Consider the following 21,193-nt stretch of genomic DNA (forward strand, 5'->3'; position numbering starts at 1 on the left):
GTATTTTCAAAGTTTCTGCATTTTTAAAGAATTGTGAAATGGCAGTTTTGCCCCTGGGCCCACCTGTCGGTGTAACCCAGTGGGGTTAGGTCGAACCGACCCACCTGGTCCGGCTCGACCAGCCTCACTCCTCTCTCTCTCTCTCTCTCGCGCGCGCGTCCGAAACCCTAACCCTAATCCTCTCTCCGGCGACCTGCGTCGCCCTCGCCGTCGCCGCTTGATTCCGGCGAGCTCCGCCGGACTTGGTCCCCGCCATGGTGCGCAATCGACGCGTCTCTTGATGGCGCGTCGATCTATCCGTGTCGATTTGATGCGGGCGACCCGGTGCGCTCGTCCTCGACCCTCTCTAGTGCTAGGGTTACGGTCCTCGCCGGCGATGCGTGTCGGCGGACGCCCCAGACATGATGGCGCCGCCATGGCTTAGCCGCCGTGGTGCTGGTGGTGCTGTGGCGTCGCCATGGCTTGGCTTGGCCTGGCGCCGCCGCGCTCCGGCGTGTGCCACCGTGGCCGCCATGGCTGCGTCGGTCTGCTCGACCCCGGGTAAGTGCGCCACCCTTCTCTCTATCTCTCCTATACCTGTTCTTCTTCCTCCTCCTCTAGCTCTGGCCACGGCTTCTCCTCCTCGTGGAGAGGCCTGCCGTGCCCATGCTCTGCTGCTGTGCCTTGCTTATCTATTCATGAGCTGCTGTTGTGTATCTGCTGGCCTTGGCCATTGCTGCAATGACCATGCCAGGCTTGTGTTACTGCTGTGTGCAGCCCTGCCATGTCTCTGTGCAAGAGTTTCTAGTCTAAGTGCATGCTATGCTTGCATTTCTTGTCTAATTCTATCTCTGTGCCTCTGTTCTTGTTAATAAGCTTGCCAGATACTCAAGTGTATTCATGTATATTGCCCTGGCTTAATTACAGTGTGTAGTTCTTGCAATTTTTGCAAGTGCCAGTGCAATAGTGTGCTGTTTCTTGTGCTCAATTCATGAGTATGCTCAATTGAGCATTTGTTGTTGGCTTATTAGTGTTATACAGTGATGAGTGTATGCGCTTTGCTTGTGTATCTTGATCCAGTGGCTCATCAAGCCTTTGATGTGCTTCTGGATACAATCATAAATTATTTATGTGATTATCTGTGAAGCAAAACTGTTGATGGATTGGTGCTGTGTAAGTTATATGATTCATGGATTGGTGCTAGGTTGGCTCTAGCATGCACTTGCATGCTCTGTTAGGCCCTGATGATCATATGATCTTCAGTGCTTGGTGATTTTCTGCTGTCCTATGGCTTGTGTTCCACTGATGCTCTTTCTTGGCATGTGTGGCATTCAAGCCTGTGCTGGTGCATGCTCTTGCTTACCCCAGCACCTGCTGTTGCTTGCAGTGATCATCTGGATCATTTGCAATGGTCTGGTGCAATGTTTAATTATGCATTTCATTTATCTGGGTAGTTTAACTTGATTGATTATATAAATGAGGTGAACTGCTGAGCAGTAATGATCATGTTAATTAAATTAGCTAGGGCTAGCTGGATGACAACCTCTGGTTGGTACCCTAGCCCTCTACTGAATCCAAATGGATAATGATGTGGTGGTTTCTTGTGCTGGCTTAGGGTTGAGGTGGCCTTGGCAGCACTTGTGATGCTGTCATGGTTGCTCCCCTCTCTGTGACTTGCTATGGTTGGTGATTGTTTGCTGGGATGGTGTTAGATAACGTTGCATAGAAAACAAAAATTTTCCTACCGCGAGAACGCAATCCAAGCCAAGATGCAATCTAGAAGACGGGAGCAACGAGGGGATGATCAAGACTAACCCTTGAAGATTTCCAAAGCCTATAAGAGTAGGCTCTTATTGCTGCGGTAGACGATCACTTGCCGCTTGCAAAAGCGCGTAGAAGATCTTGATCACGGTGCCACAATCGGGCAGCACCTCCGTACTCGGTCACACGTTCGGTGTTGATGAAGACGACGTCCTTCTCCCCGCTCCAGCGGGCAGCGGAAGTAGTAGCTCCTCCTTGAATCTGGCAGCACGACGGCGTGGTGGCGGTGGCGGTGGAGATCTCCGGCGGAGCTTCGCTAAGCGTGCGGGAGAAGAGGAGGAGAGAGGGGGCGGCTAGGGTTTGGGAGAGGGGGTGGCCGGCCACCTATGGGTGCGGCCAAGCTATGGGCTTGTGGTGGTAAGCCCCCTCTCCTATTCCCCTCATTATATAGGTGGAAGCCCCAAGAGTTCTAGTCCAAGTCTTCGAATAAGACCCCAACACTAAAACCTCCCATATGTGGGAAACCTACTCAAGGAGGGAGTCCTACCCAAGGTGGGACTCCCACCTTTCCTTGAGGTGGGGTGGCCGGCCACCTTTAGGTGGATCCCACCTGGGACTCCTCCCTTAGGGTTTGGCCGGCCAAGCTTGTGGAGTCCCTCCGGGACTCCACCTTCCATAGTGCGTTTCTTCCGGACTTTTCTAGAACCTTCTAGAACTTGACATAAATGCACCGGATCATTTCCAAATTTTGAATATGACTTCCTATATATGAATCTTATTCTCCGGACCATTCCGGAACTCCTCGTGATGTCCGGGATCTCATCCGGGACTCCGAACAAATATTCGAACTCCATTCCATATTCAAGTTCTACCATTTCAACATCAAACCTTAAGTGTGTCACCCTACGGTTCACGAACTATGCGGACATGGTTGAGTACTCACTCTGACCAATAACCAATAGCGGGATCTGGAGATCCATAATGGCTCCCACATATTCAACGATGACTTCAGTGATCGAATGAACCATTCACATACGATACCAATTCCCTTTATCACGCGATATTTTACTTGTCCGAGGTTTGATCATCGGTATCACTCTATACCTTGTTCAACCTCGTCTCCTGACAAGTACTCTTTACTCGTACCGTGGTATGTGGTCTCTTATGAACTTATTCATATGCTTGCAAGACATTAGACGACATTCCACCGAGAGGGCCCAGAGTATATCTATCCGTCATCGGGATGGACAAATCCCACTGTTGATCCATATGCCTCAACTCATACTTTCCGGATACTTAATCCCACCTTTATAACCACCCATTTACGCAGTGGCGTTTGGTGTAATCAAAGTACCTTTCCGGTATAAGTGATTTACATGATCTCATGGTCATAAGGACTAGGTAACTATGTATCGAAAGCTTATAGCAAATAACTCAATGACGTGATCTTATGCTATGCTTAATTGGGTGTGTCCATTACATCATTCATATAATGATATAACCTTGTTATTAATAACATCCAATGTTCATGATTATGAAACTAATCATCCATTAATCAACAAGCTAGTTAAGAGGCATACTAGGGACTCTTTGTTGTCTACATATCACACATGTACTAATGTTTCGGTTAATACAATTATAGCATGATATATAAACATTTATCATAAACATAAAGATATATAATAACCACTTTTATTATTGCCTCTTGGGCATATCTCCTTCAGTCTCCCACTTGCACTAGAGTCAATAATCTAGTTTACATTTGTAAAGATATAACACCTTGGCCTTCTGGTGTTTTATCATGTTTTGCTCACGGGAGAGGTTTTAGTCAACGGATCTGACATGCTCAGAAACGTATGTATTTTGTAATTCATTTGCGTCTTAACGCATCACTCATTTCCAAATGAGTCGGCCTTAAATATGTTTGGTCTTCTGGTGGAACCTTAATTCCGCGGTCTGAAATATGTTACTAATATTGTCACACACAATATAGCTTCAAAGTTCTGACTCTGTCGGAACTACACCAAGTTCTAAAAGAACCTCTTGACTTAACATCCTTTGTCATTGTCAAAATAATGACATACTCTGCCTTCTTTTGTAGAATCCGTCACAATATTTAGAACTCTTCTAAATCTAGCATTGACAACTTCTAGCTCATTGTGCTACCTTTTAAACAACACTTAGTCTAATTTGAAATTGAAATTTTATTTTCATATGTGACAAAACAAATATTGGTGCAACACTTTTACAGCGATTTGTTTGTCATTTCTTCATACAAAAACTATATATATATTCTTGGTTCTTCTTAAGTACTCAAGAATATTCTTACTGTTTTTCAATGATCATCACATGAATCATTCTGGTATATGCTCCTAACTTTTTAGAGCACAAGATATCTGATTATGCACATATTATTCATGATCTAAAATCACTCATGTGTTTTTACTCATCGAGTGTCAGATACACTCAAGTCTTGTTAAACCTTCACATGATAAGAACATTTTCTTAATATTTCTATATTGAACTACTTCAATATCCATTCTATGTACTTTGACTTAAACTTATTATGTGTTTCAATCTATCTTCATAGATCTTGACACTAAATTTGTTTCAGTCCATATCCTTTCATTGAAGTTAATTTTTCAATGAAACCTTTTAATCAAGTATGTAATTACATTATTTATAACCAACTATATGTCTTCTACATAAGTATTATAAATATGTCTCAGCGCTCCTACTTTAATTTCTTGCAAATGCAAGCCTCTTCATCGTCTCTGATGAAATCAAAAACTCTTTGACTATTTCATCCAGTGAAGATTCAAACTCCGCTATACTTACTTCATCAAATTGAAGTTTGTATACCTATCTAGTATTCCACAGACCAGCAAAACTCTTGGTTGTATCTTGTATACACCTTTTAATACATACTTCTGATAAGTAATGTATTTTGCCATCCTACTAGCATATCTCATAAAAGAAATATGTAGTGATTACTAGAATAATCCACATAGACTATAAGCATTGCTATGGAAGATCTAATCTTATCGTAGTCAGCTCTTTGAACTTTGTCGTAAACAATTTTTCGACAAGTCGAGCTTCTTTAAGGATATTCCATCCAAGTCCACCAATTTTATAGATCCATTTACTTTCAAAAAGTATTTATCTATCTTGGATTTCATGGCATATAGCCATTTTAACGGAGTCAGGGCCCATCATAACTTCTTTGTTTGTAGTTGGTTTATCATTGTTCAAAATCAATCCTTTGTTCACAAATCATTTATTTGATCACAAAGTAAACCATACCTACAAGGTTCAATATGTACTTCGATCTCCATGGCTAAAACACTTTGTAGTCATGGGAGCCATGTTCGTCATGGTCGCTTCCGGAACCAATTTCCGATGCTGCGCTACTCTGATCATTATGCTCAGGTTCATAAACCTTATCAAGTTCTATTGTCCTCCCACTCAAATACTTCGCTAGAAAACAATTTCTTGGAAATAAGCAAGTAACATTAACAAACACTTTTGTCGTTTACTTCATAGTGGAAAGAATTCCCAATCAATTCTTTGGGATAACCAACAAAGACATTCATCCGATTTTGGTTGTTAACTTTTAGACCAAAATTTAAAGAAAGGACTATTAGGGTTTATACCCATACCATAACTTGTATGGTGTCATTTCTACGGATCATGATGATGCTCTATTCAGTGTAAAAGCGGTAGTCACTAAAGCATAATCCACAAAAATATAATGGCATCATAATATTTTATCTCATCATTAATCCAACAAGGCTTGGATACATCTCTCGGATACTATATCATCATTATGATGCTCCAAGAAATGTGAGTTGTAGAACAATTTCATGACTCTCTTAGATGTTCGCTAAAACTCGTAATTCAAATATTTTCACCATGATCCAATCATAGATATTTTACTTTTCTATTACGATGATTTCCACTTCATGCTGAAATTTATTTGAATCCATTCAAATGTTTCAAACTTCTTCCTTATTGAATATATCCACATATATATACTCAATTCATTGTTGAAAGTTTTCATGAAGTAGAAGAATTTCCCGCACACAACTATGCCCAGTGAACCACATACATCATCATGTATTTTTCACTAAGTTAGTTGCCCGTTCAACTCTTGGCCTATGAACGGTATTTTAATCATTCTCTTTAGAAAAGATTTGCAAGCGCCAAATGATTCAAAAATCAAATGACTCCAAAATCCATTTGCATGGAGTTCCTTCATGCGTTCCTTTCTAACATGACCTAAATGGCGGTTCCACAAATACGTGGAATTCAAATCATTTGCCTTATGGCATTTTAGCGTCAGTGTTATGTATGTGTGTTTCACCATTAAGATTTATAATAACTTATCCATCGTACATGGAGTAATGTCATAATTTGAACAACTCATTGTTTTCATTTGACCAGAGCAAAATAAAAATTATTAAGTTCTTTATTATAAATTATAAGGGCTAGATAGAATGCCAACGACGAACATAATAACACTTTATTTTGTTCCAGACGTGTATTCCTATCATATTCCTTGTCAGTCACTTAGGCCATTGTATTCTTGTATTGTGTTGTTTTGTATGACACTTCATACCAACCAATATAGTACTAATACTCAAGAATTTCATAGTGTGACCTAACTAGGAATACAACCATAACATGTATATCATTTATATACACCTGAGCTAGAATTTCTAGTCTTTTCTTTCTTTCTGCCAAAATATCTTTTGCAGTTTCTCTTTTAGCTTTCCTCATTATTCAGAAAAACACTTCAACATCAATAACTTCTAGGTTTGTTGGTCAAATACCAATAACCTTGAGGTTCTTACTTTGAAGTTGATCATCATATGACAAGTGTTCCGGATTTCTCTATTAATAACCTTTTAATATGATGAACAATTTCACTCATAATTTTATCCATCATATCATGACAAATTTTCGAGACCATGTCTGTACATGCTAGGCTCGTAAAGTTTAACCTTAGTATTCGCATGTGCAAATCTGGCTTGTACCCGTTGTAAGCACACGTAGAATCTATAACACCCGATCATCACGTGATGCTTCGAAACGACGAGTCTTAGCAACGGTGCATACTAAGGACAATGACTTCATGGATATGCGAATATCGTTAGTGCCCCAATAGTTGGAGGATTGGGACGCCTTGCGTCTTCAACGTTCGTACATTCCCATAAAACTTATGAGTTTATGTAGTCTCACCAAAATATATTCTATCATCTTGCAATAAGGTCTTAGATATCACATATATCTCATACCTTGATTATTTCTGAAAACTAAATTTTCAGCTCCTTACTTTTCAAACTGATTTGAACTTCAAGTTTCACGGAGACAAGATAATTTTAGGTACTAATTGAAACCATAGCTCTTTGAATCAACAATGTGAGGTTTACTAAAAGTTTGCAATAGGACTTAATCAATTCTTGATTCTTTTAACAATACGGTACCAATCCGTAAAGTTTCTTGTCAGATTTTAACAGTATTTCTATCTCAATAACAAGACTAGCGCATGGTAGAAAAACGGATGCCAATACTACAAAATTAATTCAAAATACTACTCAGACTATGTTTATGATAATTAGTTCATGTTTTAATCTAATTATTAATGAACTCCCACTTAATACAACATCCCTCATAGTTGTTAAGTGGTACACGATCCAAATCCACTACACCAAAACCGATCATCACGTGAGATGATGTAGCTTCAATGGTGAACATCAACATGTTGATCATATCATCCATATGACTCGTGTTCAACCTTTCGGTTTCCGTTGTCCCGAGGCCATGTCTGTACATGCTAGGCTCGTCAAGCAAACCCAAGTATTCCGCGTGTGCAACATGGCTTACACCCGTTGTATGTTGAGTTTATCACATCCGATCATCACGAGATGCTTCAAAACGTCAAACTATATCAACGGTGCATACGAGGGGAGAACACTTTATTATCTTGATATTAAAGTGAGGGATCATCTTATAATGCTACCGTCGCGTTCTAAGCAAAATAAGATGCATAAAGGATTAACATCACATGCAGTTCATATGTGATATGATATGGCCCTTTTGTCTTTGCGCCTTTGATCTTCATCTCCAAAGCACGGACATGATCTCCATCATCAACGGGCATGATGTCCATCATCGTCGGCGTAGCGTCAAGGTTCATGGCGCCGTCTTCATAGTTGTTCACCTCATGTAGCAACTATTACAACTACTTTGAAATACTACTCAACATGAAATTTAAAGACAACCATAAGGCTCCTGCCGGTTGCCACAATACAATAATGATCATCTCATACATATTCATCATCACATTATGGCCATATCACATCACCAAACCCTGCAAAAACAAGTTAGACGTCTCTAATTTGGTTTGCATATTTTACGTGGTTTAGGGTTTTCGAGTAAGATCTAATCTACCTACGAACATGAACCACAACGGTGATACTAGTGTTGTCAATAGAAGAGTAAATTGAATCTTCACTATAGTAGGAGAGACAGACACCCGCAAAGCCTCTTATGCAATACAAGTTGCATGTCGAACGAGGAACAAGTCTCATGAACGCGGTCATGTAAAGTTAGTCCGAGCCGCTTCATCCCACTATGCCACAAAGATGCAAAGTACTCAAACTAAAGATAACAAGAGCATCAACGCCCACAAAACCATTGTGTTCTACTCGTGCAACCATCTATGCATAGACACGGCTCTGATACCACTGTTAGATAACGTTGCATAGAAAACAAAAGTTTTCCTACCGCGAGAACGCAATCCAAGCCAAGATGCAATCTAGAAGACGGGAGCAACGAGGGGATGATCAAGACTAACCCTTGAAGATTTCCAAAGCCTATAAGAGTAGGCTCTTATTGCTGCGGTAGACGATCACTTGCCGCTTGCAAAAGCGCGTAGAAGATCTTGATCACGGTGCCACAATCGGGCAGCACCTCCGTACTCGGTCACACATTCGGTGTTGATGAAGACGACGTCCTTCTCCCCGTTCCAGCGGGCAGCTGAAGTAGTAGCTCCTCCTTGAATCCGGCAGCACGACGACGTGGTGGCGGTGGCGGTGGAGATCTCCGGCGGAGCTTCGCTAAGCGTGCGGGAGAAGAGGAGGAGAGAGGGGGCGGCTAGGGTTTGGGAGAGGGGGTGGCCGGCCACCTATGGGTGCGGCCAAGCTATGGGCTTGTGGTGGTAAGCCCCCTCTCCTATGCCCCTCATTATATAGGTGGAAGCCCCAAGAGTTCTAGTCCAAGTCTTCGAATAAGACCCCAACACTAAAACCTCCCATATGTGGGAAACCTACTCAAGGAGGGAGTCATACCCAAGGTGGGACTCCCACCTTTCCTTGAGGTGGGGTGGCCGGCCACCTTTAGGTGGATCCCACATGGGACTCCTCCCTTAGGGTTTGGCCGGCCAAGCTTGTGGAGTCCCTCCGGGACTCCACCTTCCATAGTGCGTTTCTTCTGGACTTTTCTAGAACCTTCTAGAACTTGCCATAAATGCACCGGATCATTTCCAAATTTTGAATATGACTTCCTATATATGAATCTTATTCTCCGGACCATTCCGGAACTCCTCGTGATGTCCGGGATCTCATCCGGGACTCCGAACAAATATTTGAACTCCATTCCATATTCAAGTTCTACCATTTCAACATCAAACCTTAAGTGTGTCACCCTACGGTTCGCGAACTATGCGGACATGGTTGAGTACTCACTCCGACCAATAACCAATAGCGGGATCTGGAGATCCATAATGGCTCCCACATATTCAACGATGACTTCAGTGATCGAATGAACCATTCACATACGATACCAATTCCCTTTGTCACGCGATATTTTACTTGTCCGAGGTTTGATCATCGGTATCACTCTATACCTTGTTCAACCTCGTCTCCTGACAAGTACTCTTTACTTTCTGCAAGTGGTATGTGGTCTCTTATGAACTTATTCATATGCTTGCAAGACATTAGACGACATTCCACCGAGAGGGCCCAGAGTATATCTATCCGTCATCGGGATGGACAAATCCCACTGTTGATCCATATGCCTCAACTCATACTTTCCAGATACTTAATCCCACCTTTATAACCACCCATTTACGCAGTGGCGTTTGGTGTAATCAAAGTACCTTTCCGGTATAAGTGATTTACATGATCTCATGGTCATAAGGACTAGGTAACTATGTATCGAAAGCTTATAACAAATAACTCAATGACGTGATCTTATGCTCTGCTTAATTGGGTGTGTCCATTACATCATTCATATAATGATATAACCTTGTTATTAATAATATCCAATGTTCATGATTATGAAACTAATCATCCATTAATCAACAAGCTAGTTAAGAGGCATACTAGGGACTCTTTGTTGTCTACATATCACACATGTACTAATGTTTCGGTTAATACAATTATAGCATGATATATAAACATTTATCATAAACATAAAGATATATAATAACCACTTTTATTATTGCCTCTTGGGCATATCTCCTTCAGATGGAACAACTGCTCACTGGCTTGATCCAATATTGGACTTCCAGTGGCTTTTGATGTTGACAAAATATATAGACAAGGAACTGTCTATAGCCTGATGGCATAGTTAGCTATAGGTGCTAAGTGTGTGGCTAGGCTAGCTGTGATTTCATTCCTTGCTGGATTTCTTTAGTTATGCACTGATTTGCATAACTGATGTTCCCATAGGATGATTGCCTAATAGTCTTACCCATATTTGCTTGCACCACATGGCTTTGTAGCCAGATGATGACACAAACAGGGTATCCTACCCTTCTGTGCTTCTGTGATGCATTGGATGCATATTTATGAGCAAAACTTGGTTTTGCTCAGGTTGATTTGGTTTATACCTCACTCCAGCTCCTAGATGGTTTGTTGGTGTAGAGGATTGCTTCTGTGTTGAGCTTATGCTTGCCCTGCTCCTCCTTGCAAGCCTGTGATGCTTGATTTGGTTCTGTGGTGATTTTGGACAGGTTGAACAGCAGTGATGTTCTTCCTGTTCTTGTGTTCTTGTTATCTGGTGACTTACCCAGCTGCTTGTCGATGGATGAGGCTAGGGTTTACTGTGGAGGCTTTTATACCATGCTTTCCTTGCTCTCCTGGTCGACAACAAGGCCTGGCACCCTTGGTGACTCACTGCTGGTGTGTGTGTGTGTTGTGCTGCATGCACACTGCCTTGTGAGCAGTTTGGCTGTGTGTGTGTACCAGATACTTGGTATCTGGCTTGGTGCTTGGCTGTGAGATGATCAGCTCGGCAGAGCTTGATCATATCTACTCAATTTACCATTTCTTTTCTAACCTGCCAAGTGGCAATGCCACTTGGCATAACTAGTGCTTTTCTTTGTTGTGTGCAGGGAATCAATTAGGATGATCAAGAGAAGATCAAGTGAAGATCAAGTGAAGATTAGCTTGTAGTTTTAGGATAGAATTTGATATTGTACTTTTCTTTCTTTTTATTTCTTCATTTCTGCCAATTCTTGTAATGTGTTGTAATGTTCTTATATTTCAATTATGAATATTGTAAAGACAATATATATTGTGTTTTTATCAATAAAGCTCAAAGTTTTCTCTAATGAGCTTTACTTATTATTTATATTGTTCATATTGTTTATTTCTTAATTATTTATAATTGTTTAATGAATTATCTCAAGTTTGAATTATGAGATATCTATTTGATGTTTGAATTTGAATTTCAAATTCAACTTAAGTTTGAATTCAATCATGCAACTTAAATCTGAATTCAATTATGCAACTTAAGTTTGTGATGCAATATCTCTTCTCAAAACCTAACTTAGGTGAATAAGAACAAGTTTGTCGCACTCTCGAAAACCTAACCCTGTAAGGTGTCGGGAGAGAAACTTGTCCCCCTTCGATGCAGTTTTGTTTTAAAAGCGCGTCCCTTTCTAAAATCTACCCCTCGATCGTCTCTAAACCTGGGACATTACATCCTTAGTCCTAGAGAAGTCTCGTTTCCTTGGCAGGGTGTAGTGGCCCATAATTAGTGGGTCTATGATACCCTGGTTTTCCCGGAGATGACATGTGCCTCCGTGAAAACAGTCTAATCGGTAGTTTCTAGACTTCTAGTGGGCCTGGTTCGGAGTTGCGGGGTATTTTTCTGAGTTGCATTTTATGTCCAAGTTATAATAAAATCTTAGTTGCAACCTCGTGTGCAGGTACTATTTTCTTTATTACGACCTCATGTGCAATATGGAATATCAGTTTCAACTCATGCCGCAAAGTGGCAACTCATATCTAGCATGATTCATGATGTAATTCAATAGTTTAAGAGTCCGATGAGAAGTCAACTAAAAATTAGCAAAACCTCTATTCTGATACTTTGTATTTACAATCGATATACCGAATATATAGAAACAAAATACAGTACATTTGTTTCATCTAGATCCACGGATATATGTCACAGTGGCCTGTATATGGTACGCTGCAACGGCGACGTTGCTCCATCGCGATACAGTACACTTCACCGTCGGGAACAAACTGCTACGCCGACGGCCCCGCACCGTCGGCACAGTACACTTCACCGTCGGCACCGGCTCTGCCGACGGTGACCGTCGGCGTAGCCTCGTCGGCACAGCAGGCGTCGGGGTCTGCGCAGACACCATCGGCGTAGGAGGACACCGTCGGCACAGACGTACGCCAACGGCTGGACGGTGGCCGTCGGCCGCCCCACCGTCGGCACACCAAATCCGCCGTCACACCGGCTGCCGTCAACGCGCCCAGCTGTGCCGACGGTTACAGTTTCACCTTTTTTTCCCAGATCCGGCGGCAAATCGTGACAATTTGAACTGGAAAAAAAAGCGCGAAACTGGGCCGGCTGTGCCGACGGCAGACCCTGCCATTTGGCGCAGCTATGGGTCTGTGCCGACGGTGACACCGTCGGCACAGCCGGCCCAGTTTTTTTCAGATTTTTGCCATTTTGGCTCAATTAGCTCAGAAAATCGCACAAAATGCACATATTATAACATTGAATGTCCAGTAACATATATAGCACTATAGAGCACAAAGATATCACCGTATAGCACCAAATCTCACAAATATAGCATCAAATCTCACAAATATCACAAATATAGCATACAATGATGGAGCGTGTCATCATGTGCTAGTACAATGTAGAAACTATGGTGGTGCACCACCCGGACCCGAGTACTGATCTAGCTCCGAGTGGGTGAAGCGAGGCCGCACTACTTCGACGGTGCTCGGGGAGGTAGAACCACGACGAGAGCCACCGGAAGCAGAACCATGCCGAGGTTCGGCAGAAGCACCAGGAGAACAGCGACCGGGGTGCATCGGCGTACCATCAGGAGCGTCGTTCCTGGATTCTCCCAATCCCTACATGTTGGAGGGAGTTAGCAACTTAGCCATGTAACACCAAGTTAGCAACTTAGCCAAGTTAGCAACTTACCGGGGTCAACTGACGCTGACGCTTGTACGTGCAATAGAACTCCTCCTTGGACGGGAACACTGGCGTCGGCCCCGGATGTGGTGGCTCTGGGAGTGGTTCCTCTCGCACTCCAGTCATCATGAACCGAGTGAAACTCTGCAAGAAAAGGGAGAGATAGCTCAGATTCAAACATGGGGACTTATGATGTTTTGCAACCATAGAGATTGAAACTTACCGCCATCTGGTTGCTCGTCCACTGGACATAGGCATCTTTCACAAGGTCATGCTCCTTAATATTCTCGAGATACTCCTCGTAAGCTACTGCATAGGCCTCCTCGAGCTGAGTCTACAATTTCAGAAATAATGCGTCTCATCAACATAGTCATTCAGGAACAAGAGTCAAAACAGAGGACGAAAATGTGGATGACTTACATCTACCTCTGCCCGAGAACGGCATGTAGTCCGCGAGGAGGTAGCGTAGCTGCCGGAGGGGAGGGTAGCCTTGATCTGCGTGAAGTTCCTCTGAGGCTTGAAACCCCCAGCAAGGCAGGCAGGACGTCCATGCGGCTGGCCGGACCCCGCCAGCATCATCGCCACCTCGTCGACCGGCTCGGTCATAGGGTCCTCCACCTCTGGATGGAGCTTGGCGTACTCCTCGCAGTATTTTTCCTTGCTCTCTTTGGCCTTACCGTAGTACATCTCAGGCGCGGGCCGAGGCTCGTTCGGACCGGGCGTCACCAGCTTCATGTGCGTCCACGCTTCCATCTCACCAAGTTCCCTCCCGAGCTTCTTCCCCTGCATCACAAAACAAATGTTATGCATATCATCAAAAATCAAAAAAATGCAGCTTGTTCCATTTTTATATGTACCAGATGGCCCCGATAGCGATCGGTGCTGCTGCTCCCCGCACTGTGTGTTCCCTGATGCCCACGGTTGACCTTGTTCCGGTCGCTCACGGCCTTGAAATCGGGGTTTTCGCCGACCCAATTCTTGACCAACTCCATGAAGGCGGCCCTCTTATTATTATCAGCCCAATGTGGTACAACCTGCAAAATCAAAACTCATTTGAAGAACAAACAATATAATTGCAAGTTAGCCGTAGTACATAGAATCGCATTGACAATTACTTACCGACATGAAGTCCTCTATCGTCATAGCCGGGGCGAGTCCCTGCACAATCTCAGGCTTTGTGTACCTTACGCCCTGCTTAGCATAGAAGTGGCCGATGCACGTGATCCTCTGGTTGTACCACTGCTGCCGTGTCAACTTCCGACACATGTTACGGAGGATCACATCCGCCCTCTCCTTATGCTCAGTCGCCACCCTATAATTGCGTTGCAATCAAGCATAACAGAAAGTGTGAGAGGCATGAGTTATCACGATGGGGTTATCAACTACATATGAACAAAACCCAAAGAGTATGCATTATGTACCCAAAACTTCTTGATCACGGCGTCGGCGGCGGAAGTAAAGCCAGGGTAAGGCGCTATCTCAAAGTCTTCCCAATTGTAGGCTAGCTTGGACTCGCCCCCAAGGACCAGAGTGTAGATCCCCGACCAGTACTTCCTAATAGCAGCTCCAATCAGACTCCCTGGCACGCGGACATTCTTCCCCGTATATGTGAAATTTCTGCACAATTATCAAACATTAGAAAATGCTAAGTGTCATAACGAAAATGAAATCACCTTACTACTTACTCTATCTTTCCTGGGACAAGGAGCCACTTGTCATCCTCCGTAGCAGGTTCCTTACTCTCATCGGGAACCTGCGCTTCCCCACGAATCCGCAACTTCTTCGGAGCCATCTCCGTCAAAGCCTCCTCGTCCCTAGACTCCTCCTCTGTCTCCTCCTCCCTATTGTCCTCCTCCTCGTCCATAGACTGTGAAGCCACTGAGCCAAGCAGAGGGAATGTTAGCTAGAAGGAGCTGTGCATCCCCCCTTGTCCTCCAGCTCGTCCTCCCCCTCGTCCTCCAGCTCATCCTCCCCCTCGTCCTCCAGCTCGTCCACCCCCTCGTCCACCCCCTCGTCCTCCCCGTCTTCCGTATGCGTCTTCGTAACGCCGGGTGGGAACAATTGGTCTTCCACTCCGTCTGGAAGCACCCGGCCCTGGCTTCCGCTGATGCATCTAATCAAGCAAGGAGCTCGATGATGCCTTCCGTCCGCTCATATTGGGCAATTACCTGCATAAGAAAAGAGAAAATAATTAATAAGCATGTTGAAAATGAGTAAACACTAAGCATAATGACAATGTAGGTACTAAGCATAATGACAAATGTAGGTATTAAGCATAATGATAATGTAGGTCCTAAGCATAATGACAAATGTATGTATTAAGCATAATGATAATGTAGGTACTAAGCATAATGACAAATGTATGTATTAAGCATAATGATAATGTAGGTACTAAGCATAAAAGAACCTCACCATTCATCACCACTCTCATCTCTAGGCATTGGGTTCTCAGCCTCACTATCAATATCAGTATCATATGAGTATTCATGGTTGGCATTGGGTTCCGGTTGAGTCTCGACAATGTTGTCTTTGTTCGCATGGCGCTTGGTGAGCATAGCTATGTCCTTCAGGTCCACCACGGTCTCACCACGCATTTGTACATCGTTGTGGAGATCCTGAAGACCTATGTCTATTTGAAGGTCCCCGAACTGCTCTTCCTCTTGATAGAAAATTCCCTCATATGTTACCGGGTCAATGTTGTTGTAATCGTCCTCGGAGGGGATGGGTAGCTTACCATGTGGAGATACATGGAACACGACTTCCCAGCCCATGAGTTCCTCATTCTGACATGGGTAGGACAAATAATAAACTTGCTTGGTTTGGTGAGCCACAATATAGACGTCGGATCCGCTGTAGGTGGTTGAAGGCCTAACTTCAACTAAACCAATGGAGGGGGTGCTTCTCATTCCACCGTGTGGGTCAAACCAGTGGCATTTGAACACAAAGAGCTTGAGTTCTATGTTTGCGTTGTTGAACGTCAACTCGTATACCTTTTGTAACCTTCCATAGTAATCAAGATCATCGGCTCCGCGGGTGTAGACCCCATTATTTATTGTTTTTGCATTAGGCCGGTTCTTCTGGTGAAACTCCGCATGGAAGCGATACCCATTTACATCATACTTCTCATGCGTATGGACTCTACGGTTAAAACCCTGGGAAACGCATCTCAACTCGTCTGTCATCTCAACGTTGGGATCAGCTCCCTACAAGTTCAGTTCAGATTATTCTGTGCATTAGTTACGTGTAATAAGACAAGTCACGGATTGCAAAGTAAGAGGAACATTTGAGAAATTACTTTTTCATGGAACCAGTTCACGAAGCTTTTATTTAAGGGCGGGGCACCCTCTTTCAGAAGAGTGTACCACTGCGTGGGAGTGGGACCATTTCTTCCTGACCACATTTCATCATGGAATTGGCTGAAAGGAGAAAATACGTATTAGACCAAAACCAAGTTACTGGTTGCAAAGTAATTGGTTCATCATTTTACCTCATGAAATCGACCACTTCCTCCATGTTCATAAGCACGTAAAGCATTATGCAATCCTTCTCTTCTGGCGAAGTGTTCTCCACTTTTGAGGCACCGGCCTTGCCATCGGGATATTGGAAGAGCAAGAACTTTGGGTCACGCTTGGGCTCGTCGGAATTGTACCGAGCGACCGGGTTATGCTTAGTGGGCACATCATTGGCATAGTACATTGTCGTGGCGTCTGCCATCTCATGGAGGAGAGTTGCCTCAGCTATGCATGCTTCAATCTTATTTTTGTTTCCACATTTGTACCGAATATACTTGAACTCCCTCTCAATACAAAACTGCCAACGATACTGCACCGGTCCCCCCAAGAGTGCCTCATTGGCGAGATGCACGATGAGATGTAACATCGGAGTGAAGAAGCCTGGGGGAATATCATCTCTAACTTGCATAGCATGTCCGGCACTTGCTCCTGCAGCTTCTCAATCACCTCGGTACATATCTGCTTAGCACAGACCGTGCGGAAAAAATGGCTCACCTCCGCAAGCACTCGCCAGACATGATCGGGGAGATACCCTCGAAGCATCACCGCCATCAGCCGCTCAATCCATATATGATAGTTGTGACTCTTGAGCCCGTTTATTTTTCCTATAGCAAGATTGACTCCCTTACTCATATTCGAACAATAACCATCAGGGAACATCACGTCATATTTGAGCCACTTAAATGCCTCCTTCTTGTCGGCTCTATCAAGACAGTACTTGGCATGCGGCTTTAACCAACCTTTTCGATTGCCCTCAGGAGGCTGCATGTGTAGAGCCACCCTGTCACATATCTCCTCAATATCGACTCTAGCTGAAACATTATCCCTTGACTTGCCTGGTATGTTGCAGCAGGTGTTAAGGAATGCCTCCCCGCAATTCTTTTCGGTGTGCATCATATCGATATTATGGGGAAGTTCAAGCTCCTTGTAATACTCGAGCTATGTTATGCCTGCTTTGTGAGTCCAGTTGTGCGTTATACCATATCCCTCAAATTGGTGGCCAGGTTCCTTACTAGGCTGGAGAGCACGTAGCTCAGCATCAACAGTTGCACCATCGAACTTTGGTATTTCTTTATGTTCAAGCACAACTACGCCTTTCGTGAAGTTCTTCTTGTCAGATCTGAACCGATGCCCTGGTCTGAGGAACTTGCGGTGTTTGTCAAAGGCAACATATTTGTGTCCAGCTTTTAGGTGCCTGAATTCTAGTTCGTGCCTGCACACTGGACATGGAAACTTACCAGCTGTACTATGCCCACAGAATAGGGCGTACCCGGGTAGGTCATGCATCGAATAGTGGAACCAAACTTTCATGATGAAGTTTCTCTTTGATGCTCGATCGTATGTCAATGTACCGTGATGCCACGAGTGGTGCAAATCATCCACAAGTGGTTGCATTAAAACACTCAATTTCTTCCCTGGATATTCAGGCCCTGGAAGGATCATCGACAAGAATATGTTCTTCCTTTGCATTACGACTCCAGGAGGGAGATTGAGCGGAATAACAAACACGGGTCGGCAACTGTACGAGGCAGTCGACATACCATATGGGTTGAATCCATCGGTTGCTATCGCAATTCTAACATTCCGAGCCTCACTTGCCTCATTTGGGTGCTTTTCATCGAAGTGCTTCCATGATTGACCATCAGATGGATGTACCATGGGTACCCGTTTGAACTCGTACTCCAATCTTATCCCGGTCTTATGCCATGTCATCTGTTTGGCAGTCTCCTCGAACATGTAAAGCCGCTGGATTCTTTTGATGAATGGGAGATAACGAAGAATCTTTATGGCTACTTTTGTCTGCCTCTTCTGACCATTGCCTACATCTACCTCATTGTAACATCCCAACCTTGTTTATCTAAATAAAAGGAGTGTTCATGACCATTGCATGCATATAGTTTGCATTTGAGTAAAATTTGCATCAAAGTTGAATTGTTTTCAATTATGCAAACCCTTCTCTTTCCTTTCTCATTCAAATCTCTCAAGATTTTCAACACTAAACAACATGGCCTTGTTGTTATTCAATAAGTCATGTGTGTTTCTTGTTCTCTGAAAAGTTTAATTTTTCAAACTCTATTTAAAATCAGTTTTGAAAAGAGAAAATAAAACTAGAAAAAGGAAAGGGGGAGAAACCACTCCTCTCTCTTCCCTGGGCGCAGCCCATCTCCTTTCCCTCTTTCCCTCTCTGGCCGCAGCCCAAGCACGACCCAACCAGCCCAACCAGCAAACCCACCCCAGCCCAAACTTCCCCCAGGGGGGTATTTGCAAAACCGTCGTCTTCCCCGCGCCTCCAAGCTGCTCGCTGGAGAGCTGCCGGCCACCCGATGGCCTGGCCGGCTAGGATGCGCCCCGCCGCCCCCGGCGACCTACAAAAGCTCGTCGCCGCGCCCTGGAACCCTAGCCCCCATTCTCCCCCTTCCCCGTGCTCTCTCGCGCCTCCCCCGGACCTAACCCTAACTCGCAGGAACGGCCGGCCTCTGCCCGATTCCGACGCCGGCGAGGCTCCCAGGCCGTCGCCGACCAAGCCCTCGTGCTCGCGGTGAGCTCCGCTCCCTCCTGGTCCCCTCAGCTCGCCTCCTCCCCCCTCTGTATCATCACCGCCACGGGCTACTGCCCTGGCCTCCGCCACTCGTCGCCGGTAGCAGTGCTCCGGCAACCAATAGCGGGCGGCGCCGCCTCCTTCAGGTTTCCCGCGTCGCCCCGCAGCTTTTCCCCCTACGCGCGTGGCTCAATCGCGGCCGAATCGCCGGATTGCAACCCGGCCGAGCTTCTCTGTGAGCTCATGGCTATGCTTACGTCAACATGACATCAGCATGATGTCATAAAAGCCTTTTTCTATTTTCTATATTTTCTGTTATTAATTTCTGTATTTCTTTAAATAGGAAATAATATGACATGTGGGTCCCCTGGTCAAATTTTTTATAATTTCATAAATGTTTAGAAAAGAATAAAATTATGACATGTGGGTCCAACTTTTATTATTTTTATTTAATTTTCAGAAATTGTTTTAAAATGAATTAAACTTTGGAAATTCATAAGTAATTCATTTTAAATCAGAAAAATATAAAATTATATATCAAAATGTTCAGAAAAACAAATCCTATTTAATTATCCATGTTTCATACATGCTTGAACCAATTAAAAATAAAGCCTTAGTAGAAACCCCAAATCGACCCCTCTCATATGTCGGGATCGATGCCGAAACCCTCATTTTCTATCGATGCACCTAGGGTTACCCAAACCCCTTTAATATGACATGTCATCATATTGTATGTGCATTGCATTGTACCTTGTCTTCATTGTGCTCTTCCTTTCCGGTATTTGGTTCTTCTCGATAGGGACCGAACGCGAGCCTGAGATCAACGCCGCCGAAGAGCAGCACCCGAACAACGAGGGACAAGGCAAGCCCTAACCTGGTTCATATATGGTTTCGAAATGCTTTTACTTCTGGTTTTCACATATTGCATTCGCTTCAAATATGTTTTATCGGCAGTGGTAGATATCCTATGTGTGCATGTTCCATCTTTGTAGCCCAAAGTTCCTGATCCACCGCTCCCAGCAAAACTAGGTCTGAGCTTGTTCGCATCGCTAGAGCCGTATATGTGTTATGCTTAGCCATGCTTAGCCGTTGAAGTCTGATCCATCCGGTTGATGAATCAGAGCTACGAATGAACCTAGTTTGACAGGATGACGTGGTAAGATCAGTGATGATGTTAATAAACATGCTAAAGGCTTGGATGGGCCGCCACATGGGGATGTGGTGATTTGACTCGTTCTCGCCGATACTAGGACCTGAGTTCTCGCCTTCGGAACCAAGACTGAGCGTACAGCCACACGGGGCCCATGGGAACCCCTTGGCCCGAACTTACCTAGCTTACCCATGAGTCAATTAGTTTGCGAGTTCCATTTGCCATACGCATGGGGAAAAGGTGAAAAAGGTTTTCAAAGTGCATCATACAGGGCGTGGCCGGGGTGAAGGATGCTGGAGGCATTGAACTGGATCCCCTGCACACAATGACCGGGACCGCCTCGGAGAATGGCTACCTACGATGACGGAGCTTCCCAGTTAGTTTGACTCATGGAATAGGCGAAGTAAGGGAAAGGTTTTGGTCGACCACCCTCTGTCGGCACACCACAGAAGTGTGTTAATCTAGTGGCACTAAGAGTCGGTCGGCGCGTGTACGTGGGTAAAGTTGTATACCCCTGCAGGGTAAATCTTTTCGAAAAGCCGTGTCCACGGTTACGGACGACTTGGTGATGGATTCTGTGATCATAGATAACTTGAACCTAATCGTAAAACTTGATGTCAATGTGTGATAAGGATCCCTTCTCAGGGTGTCGAGGGGGTGATCCTAGGTGATAGGTTCAGGTGATGATGAAGATTCGGTGGATTCAACATGATGATCTTAGAGCTAGAATTGTTATCGCTCTCTTATCCCTTTTTAAAATGGTATGAATAGATGAGCTTCTGCTCCCTCCTATTT

Source organism: Lolium perenne, chromosome 1 (assembly GCF_019359855.2).
Source record: "Lolium perenne isolate Kyuss_39 chromosome 1, Kyuss_2.0, whole genome shotgun sequence".
Classification (NCBI taxonomy): domain Eukaryota; kingdom Viridiplantae; phylum Streptophyta; class Magnoliopsida; order Poales; family Poaceae; genus Lolium; species Lolium perenne.